The following is an 8,045-nucleotide window of genomic DNA, read 5'->3' on the forward strand; positions in this document are numbered from 1 at the left end:
GAAAGATAGTGAGAAAAAGGGAATGCTGGTGCCATCTTGAGCCCGCCCTGGTGCGCAGCCCAGCCAAGGTGTGCGCACCAAGGTGCCCACCCTGGCGAAGGTGCGCGCCCGGGCAATTAACCCAACTTCCAACTTCGCGCGCGCCAGGGTGGGAGCGCACCCAACAACCGGGCCTGGGAAGAGCCAATGCGAGAAACCCCACCAAACGCTCTGACAAAAAAAGAGGGGGCGCTCCAGTAACCCCGCTTCGGAGCGCACCCTGGGCAAACCCAGCCAAGGTGCCCACCCCGGCCAAGGTGCAGGCGAGGTGCGCACCCGGGGCAAACCGGGCTCCGACAACGTGCACGCCGCACCTTGGAGCACACTTCGTAGCGCTCCCGGGTGCGCACCTCAGAGCACACCAAGGTGGGCAGCGAGGTGCGCACCTTTGATGCGCTGCCTTCACTAATTTCCAGAAAAGGCAAAAAAAAAAGGAGATTTTAAAATTTCCGTTTTGAAAGATAGTGAAAAAAACGGAACGCGCGTGCCATCTTGAGCCCGCCCTGGTGCGCAGCCCAGGTAAGGTGCCCACCCTGGCAAAGGTGCGCACCCGGGCAATTAACCCTACTTCCGACTTCGTGCGCGCCAGGGTGGCAACCGGGCCTCGGAAGAGCCAATGCGAGAAACCCCACCAAACGCTCCGACAAAAAAAGAGGCGGCGCTCCAATAACCCCGCTTCGGAGCGCAGCCGGGGCAAACCCAGCCAAGGTGCCCACCCCGACGAAGGTGCACGCGAGGTGCGCACCCGGGGCAAACCGGGCTCCGACAACGTGCACGCAGCACCTTGGAGCACACTTCGAAGCACTCCCGGGTGCCCACCGGCGTTGCGCACCGTGGTGGGCAGCGAGGTGCGCACCTTTGATGCGCTGCCTTCACTAATTTCCAGAAAAAGGCAAAAAAAAATGAGATTTTAAAATTTCCGTTTTGAAAGATAGTGAAAAAAAAGGAACGCGGGTGCCATCTTGAGCCCGCCCTGGTGCGCAGCCCAGGCAAGGCATGCGCACCAAGGTGCCCACCCGAGGTGCACACCCGGGGCAAACCGGGCTCCGACTTCGTGCAGGCCGCACCTTGGAGCACACTTCGGAGCGCTCCTTGGTGCGCACCATGGTGCCCACCAGGGCGCGCAACCCAGCCAAGGTCTGCACACCAAGGTGCCCACCCCGGCGAAGGTGCACGCGAGGTGCGCACCCGGGGCAAACCGGGCTCCGACTTCGTGCACGCCATGGTGCCCACCGCGGCGAAGGTGCACGCGAGGTGCGCACCCGGGGCAAACCGGGCTCCGACTTCGTGCACGCCGCACCTTGGAGCACACTTCGGAGCGCTCCTTGGTGCGCACCATGGTGCCCACCAGGGCGCGCAACCCAGCCAAGGTGTGCGCACCAAGGTGCACGCGAGGTGCGCACCCGGGGCAAACCGGGGTCCGACTTCGTGCACGCCGCACCTTGGAGCACACATCGGAGCGCTCCCAGGTTCGCACCAGCGTTGCGCACCTTTGATGCGCTGCCTTCACTAATTTCCAGAAAAGGCAAAAAAAAACGATATTTTAAAATTTCCGTTCTGAAAGATAGTGAAAAAAACGGAACGCGGGTGCCATCTTGAGCCCTTCCTGGTGCGCAGCCCAGGCAAGTTGTGCGCACCAAGGTGCCCACCCTGGCGGAGGTGCGCGCCCGGGGCAAACCGGGCTCCGACTTCGTGCACTGCATGGTGCCCACCAAGGCGCGCAACCCAGCCAAGGTGCCCACCGCAGCGAAGGTGCACGCGAGGTGCACACCCGGGGCAAACCGGGCTCCGACTTCGTGCACGCCGCACCTTGGAGCACACTTCAGAGCGCTCCTTGGTGCGCACCAGGGCGCGCAACCCAGCCGAGGTGCCCACCCCGGCGAAGGTGCACGCGAGGTGCGCACCCGGGGCAAACCGGGCTCCGACTTCGTGCACGCCATGGTGCCCACCGCGGCGAAGGTGCGCACCCGGGGCAAACCGGGCTCCGACTTCGTGCACGCCGCACCTTGGAGCACACTTCGGAGCGCTCCTTGGTGCGCACCATGGTGCCCACCAGGCCGCGCAACCCAGCCAAGGTGTGCGCACCAAGGTGCACGCGAGGTGCGCACCCGGGGCAAACCGGGGTCCGACTTCGTGCACGCCGCACCTTGGAGCACACATCGGGGCGCTCCCGGGTTCGCACCGGCGTTGCGCACCGTGGTGGGCACCTCGGAGCACACCAAGGTGGGCAGCGAGGTGCGCACCTTTGATGCGATGCCTTCACTAATTTCCATAAAAGGCAAAAAAAAAACGAGATTTTAAAATTTCCGTTTTGAAAGATAGTGAGAAAAAGGGAATGCTGGTGCCATCTTGAGCCCGCCCTGGTGCGCAGCCCAGCCAAGGTGTGCGCACCAAGGTGCCCACCCTGGCGAAGGTGCGCGCCCGGGCAATTAACCCAACTTCCAACTTCGCGCGCGCCAGGGTGGGAGCGCACCCAACAACCGGGCCTGGGAAGAGCCAATGCGAGAAACCCCACCAAACGCTCTGACAAAAAAAGAGGGGGCGCTCCAGTAACCCCGCTTCGGAGCGCACCCTGGGCAAACCCAGCCAAGGTGCCCACCCCGGCCAAGGTGCAGGCGAGGTGCGCACCCGGGGCAAACCGGGCTCCGACAACGTGCACGCCGCACCTTGGAGCACACTTCGTAGCGCTCCCGGGTGCGCACCTCAGAGCACACCAAGGTGGGCAGCGAGGTGCGCACCTTTGATGCGCTGCCTTCACTAATTTCCAGAAAAGGCAAAAAAAAAAGGAGATTTTAAAATTTCCGTTTTGAAAGATAGTGAAAAAAACGGAACGCGCGTGCCATCTTGAGCCCGCCCTGGTGCGCAGCCCAGGTAAGGTGCCCACCCTGGCAAAGGTGCGCACCCGGGCAATTAACCCTACTTCCGACTTCGTGCGCGCCAGGGTGGCAACCGGGCCTCGGAAGAGCCAATGCGAGAAACCCCACCAAACGCTCCGACAAAAAAAGAGGCGGCGCTCCAATAACCCCGCTTCGGAGCGCAGCCGGGGCAAACCCAGCCAAGGTGCCCACCCCGACGAAGGTGCACGCGAGGTGCGCACCCGGGGCAAACCGGGCTCCGACAACGTGCACGCAGCACCTTGGAGCACACTTCGAAGCACTCCCGGGTGCCCACCGGCGTTGCGCACCGTGGTGGGCAGCGAGGTGCGCACCTTTGATGCGCTGCCTTCACTAATTTCCAGAAAAAGGCAAAAAAAAATGAGATTTTAAAATTTCCGTTTTGAAAGATAGTGAAAAAAAAGGAACGCGGGTGCCATCTTGAGCCCGCCCTGGTGCGCAGCCCAGGCAAGGCATGCGCACCAAGGTGCCCACCCGAGGTGCACACCCGGGGCAAACCGGGCTCCGACTTCGTGCAGGCCGCACCTTGGAGCACACTTCGGAGCGCTCCTTGGTGCGCACCATGGTGCCCACCAGGGCGCACCCGGGGCAAACCGGGCTCCGACTTTGTGCACGCCGCACCTTGGAGCACACATCGGAGCGCTCCCAGGTTCGCACCAGCGTTGCGCACCTTTGATGCGCTGCCTTCACTAATTTCCAGAAAAGGCAAAAAAAAACGATATTTTAAAATTTCCGTTCTGAAAGATAGTGAAAAAAACGGAACGCGGGTGCCATCTTGAGCCCTTCCTGGTGCGCAGCCCAGGCAAGTTGTGCGCACCAAGGTGCCCACCCTGGCGGAGGTGCGCGCCCGGGGCAAACCGGGCTCCGACTTCGTGCACTGCATGGTGCCCACCAAGGCGCGCAACCCAGCCAAGGTGCCCACCGCAGCGAAGGTGCACGCGAGGTGCGCACCCGAGGTGCACACCCGGGGCAAACCGGGCTCCGACTTCGTGCACGCCGCACCTTGGAGCACACTTCAGAGCGCTCCTTGGTACGCACCAGGGTGCGCAACCCAGCCAAGGTGCTCACCCCGGCGAAGGTGCACGCGAGGTGCGCACCCGGGGCAAACCGGGCTCGGACTTCGTGCACGCCGCACCTTGGAGCACACATCGGAGCGCTCCCAGGTTCGCACCAGCATTGCGCACCTTTGATGCGCTGCCTTCACTAATTTCCAGAAAAGGCAAAAAAAAGAAAAAAATGAGATTTTAAAATTTCCGTTTTGAAAGATAGTGAAAAAAACGGAACGCGGGTGCCATCTTGAGCCCGCCCTGGTGTGCAGCCCAGGCAAGTTGTGCGCACCAAGGCACCCACCCTGGCCAAGGTGGGTCACGGGGTGGGTCCTAGGGTGGGTAACGGGGTGGGTACTAAGGTGCGTGCCAAGGTGGGTCATAGGGTGGGTGCCAAGGTGGGCACCAGGGTGGGTGTGCACCAACCCTAGCCAGGGTAGGTCACGGGGTGGTTGTCGGGGTGGGCGTCAAGGAGCCAAGGTGGGTGGCAAGTAGCCAAGTTGCGTGCCAAGGTGGGTGTCGGGGTGGGTGCCAAGGATCCAAGGTGGGTGCCAAGGAACCAAGGTGGGTGTCTGGGTGGGTGCCGAGGTGGGAGCCAGGGTGGGTCCCAAGGTGAGTGCAAAGGTGGGTGCCAGGGTCAAGGTGAGTGCCAATGTGGGTTCCAAGGTGCCAGGGTCAGGGTGAGTGCCAATGTGGGTTCAAAGGTGCTAAGTTGGGTGCGAGGTTGGGTGCGAGGGTGGGTGGGTGCCAAGGTGTGCTAGGTGGAAGCCCGGGTGGGTCGGCATCCCATGGGTGTCGAGTTGGGTGCCTGATGGGTGCTTCTTGTCAAGTTTTAGTCGTCGGGACTCATTTCGAGCCTTAGAGGTCGTTTCTTGTCCGGTTGCCCTGTCTTCGACCTGGGAACCCAATTTTGGTCCTCGGGTCCCATTTTTTTTTGTCTCGCATCCCACTTTTGGCCTGTGGCCTTTTCGGGGTCGATTCTCGTTTTGGGCATCAGAGCATGTTTCTTCTCCTAAAACCCAATATTTGTTTATTAAGTCTCGGAACACATTTTTGTTCTCGTGGACCCATCATGGGTCTTGGAACGCATTTGTGGTCCTTGGGTCCCATTTTGCATCCCGAAACTTGTGTTTTGGTGCTTGATCCCTATTTTGGGTGCCCACCTTGCACCAAGTGCGCACCCGGGGCAAACCGAGCGCCTTGGTGCACCGGGGCAAGATCGAGCGTGCACCCGAGGCGCCCCGAACATGCACCAAGGTGCACTCGGCCCACATGTGAGCGCAGGTCGTTGCGCCCGAGGTGGTGTGTGGGCACCGCGTTGCAGACGGGACACTGCACGCACACGACGCCCCCTCCAGGTGCACGCACGTAGGCCGGGCCGGGTGCACACCCGACGCCCTAGCAAGGTGCGCGCACCCGGGCAGGGCTCACACTTGGCGAACGGGGCGCACTTCGCGAGGGAGGGTGTGCACCTCGACGGGGGTGGGTGGCCGGGGTGGATTCGCACGTGGGTCGCGGTTTGCTAAGTACACACTGCGACAAGCTCATAACGGGTGCGATCATACCAGCGTTAGTGCACCGGATCCCATCAGAACTCCGCAGTTAAGCGCGCTTGGGCCGGAGTAGTACTGGGATGGGTGACCTCCCGGGAAGTCCCGGTGTTGCACCCTTTTTTAGTTTTTCGCCGGGCATCGCAATGCTATTTGAATAAACCTTTTGCCCGTTTGCGTTCTCGTCGGGGCCGGGCCGGGCCGGGGTGCGCTGCCCGCACTACCGCGCGCGCGGGGGCGACACCGAGCGCGCACCCGAGGCACCCCGAGCACACAGGCCACGGTGCAACCCGGGCGTTGTGCGCGCACCCCGGTGCGCCCGAGGTGCTGCGCGCGCACCCAGGTGAAATCGGTGTGCACCTCGGCCAGTGCGCGCTCGGTCGAGTCGCGCACGTTGGCCAAGGTGCACGGTGATGTTTCTTACTCTAAGGTTCCGCACCAGACGCCCGGGACAGGTGAGCGAAGCTGGGCGGGGCCGGGTGCGCGGCCGGGGCAGGTGCACGCAGCTGGAGAGAGCTTTGGAGCACACTTCGGAGCGCACCAATGATGCGCTCCATTCAAAAGTTTCCTGAAAAGGCAAAAAAAGTTGAGATTATAGAATTTCCCACTTGAGAGATTGTAAAAAAAAAAAATTTAAAATGAAGGAAACGCGGGTGCCAAGGTGTGCGCAGCCCAGCCAAGGTGTGCGCACCAAGGCGCCCACCCTGGCGAAGGTGCACGCAAGGTGCGCACCCGAGGCAAACCGGACAATTAACCCAACTTTCGACTTCGCGCGCACCTTGGAGCGCACTTCGGAGCGCTCCTTGGTGCGCACCAATCTTGGGCACCTCGGAGTGCACCATGGCGCCCACCAAGGTGCGCACCCGGGGCAAACCGAGCTCCGACTTCGTGCGCACCTTGGAGCGCACGAAAGGTGCGCACCATGGCGCCCACCAAGGTGCGCAGCCCAGCCAAGGCGTGCGCATCAAGGTGCGCACCCTGGCGAAGGTGCGCACCCGGGGCAAACCGAGCTCCGACTTCGTGCGCACCTTGGAGCGCACAAAAGGTGCGCAACCCAGCCAAGGTGTGCGCACCCCGGTCAAACCGAGCTCCGAATCGTGCGCACCAGAGGTGCACGCCATCGTGCGCACCTTGGAGCACACTTCGGAGCCCTCCTTGGTGCGCGCCGATGTTGCGCACCTCGGAGCGCACCCGGGGAAAACAATGCAATTAACTCGACTTTCGACTTCGTGGGCACCTCGGAGCGCTCTCGGGTTCGCACCTCGGAGCACACCGAGGTGCGCACCTTTGATGCGCTGCCTTCACCAATTTCCAGAAAAGGCAAGAAAACATTGAGAAGGTGTGCGCACCGAGGTGCCCACCCTGGCGAAGGTGCACGCGAGGTGCGCACCCGGGGCAAACCGGGCTCCGACTTCGTGCACGCCGCACCTTGGAGCACACTTCGGAGCGCTCCTTGGTGCGCACCAGGGCGCGCAACCCAGCCGAGGTGCCCACCCCGGCGAAGGTGCACGCGAGGTGCGCACCCGGGGCAAACCGGGCTCCGACTTCGTGCACGCCATGGTGCCCACCGCGGCGAAGGTGCACGCGAGGTGCGCACCCGGGGCAAACCGGGCTCCGACTTCGTGCACGCCGCACCTTGGAGCACACTTCGGAGCGCTCCTTGGTGCGCACCATGGTGCCCACCAGGGCGCGCAACCCCGCCGAAGGTGCACGCGAGGTGCGCACCCGGGGCAAACCGGGCTCCGACTTCGTGCACGCCGCACCTTGGAGCACACTTCGGAGCGCTCCTTGGTGCGCACCATGGTGCCCACCAGGGCGCGCAACCCCGCCGAAGGTGCACGCGAGGTGCGCACCCGGGGCAAACCGGGCTCCGACTTCGTGCACGCCATGGTGCGCACCGCGGCGAAGGTGCGCACCCGGGGCAAACCGGGCTCCGACTTCGTGCACGCCGCACCTTGGAGCACACTTCGGAGCGCTCCTTGGTGCGCACCAGGGCGCGCAACCCAGCCGAGGTGCCCACCCCGGCGAAGGTGCACGCGAGGTGCGTACCCGGGGCAAACCGGGCTCCGACTTCGTGCACGCCGCACCTTGGAGCACACTTCGGAGCGCTCCTTGGTGCGCACCATGGTGCCCACCAGGCCGCGCAACCCAGCCAAGGTGTGCGCACCAAGGTGCACGCGAGGTGCGCACCCGGGGCAAACCGGGGTCCGACTTCGTGCACGCCGCACCTTGGAGCACACATCGGGGCGCTCCCGGGTTCGCACCGGCGTTGCGCACCGTGGTGGGCACCTCGGAGCACACCAAGGTGGGCAGCGAGGTGCGCACCTTTGATGCGATGCCTTCACTAATTTCCATAAAAGGCAAAAAAAAAACGAGATTTTAAAATTTCCGTTTTGAAAGATAGTGAGAAAAAGGGAATGCTGGTGCCATCTTGAGCCCGCCCTGGTGCGCAGCCCAGCCAAGGTGTGCGCACCAAGGTGCCCACCCTGGCGAAGGTGCGCGCCCGGGCAATTAAC

At 62.8% G+C, this 8,045-nt stretch overlaps 1 non-coding gene across 1 annotated transcript; it reads left to right on the plus strand.

The window, feature by feature from the left end:
• Positions 1–5,530: 5,530 nt before the first annotated feature.
• LOC131866627 (5S ribosomal RNA) lies at positions 5,531–5,649 on the plus strand. Its single transcript, XR_009365228.1, has one exon. It is a non-coding gene; the product is annotated as a 5S ribosomal RNA (ribosomal RNA).
• Positions 5,650–8,045: the final 2,396 nt, after the last annotated feature.

The sequence above is a fragment of the Cryptomeria japonica genome, unplaced genomic scaffold (genome assembly GCF_030272615.1).
Source record: "Cryptomeria japonica unplaced genomic scaffold, Sugi_1.0 HiC_scaffold_151, whole genome shotgun sequence".
In the NCBI taxonomy this organism is placed as follows: Eukaryota; Viridiplantae; Streptophyta; class Pinopsida; order Cupressales; family Cupressaceae; genus Cryptomeria; species Cryptomeria japonica.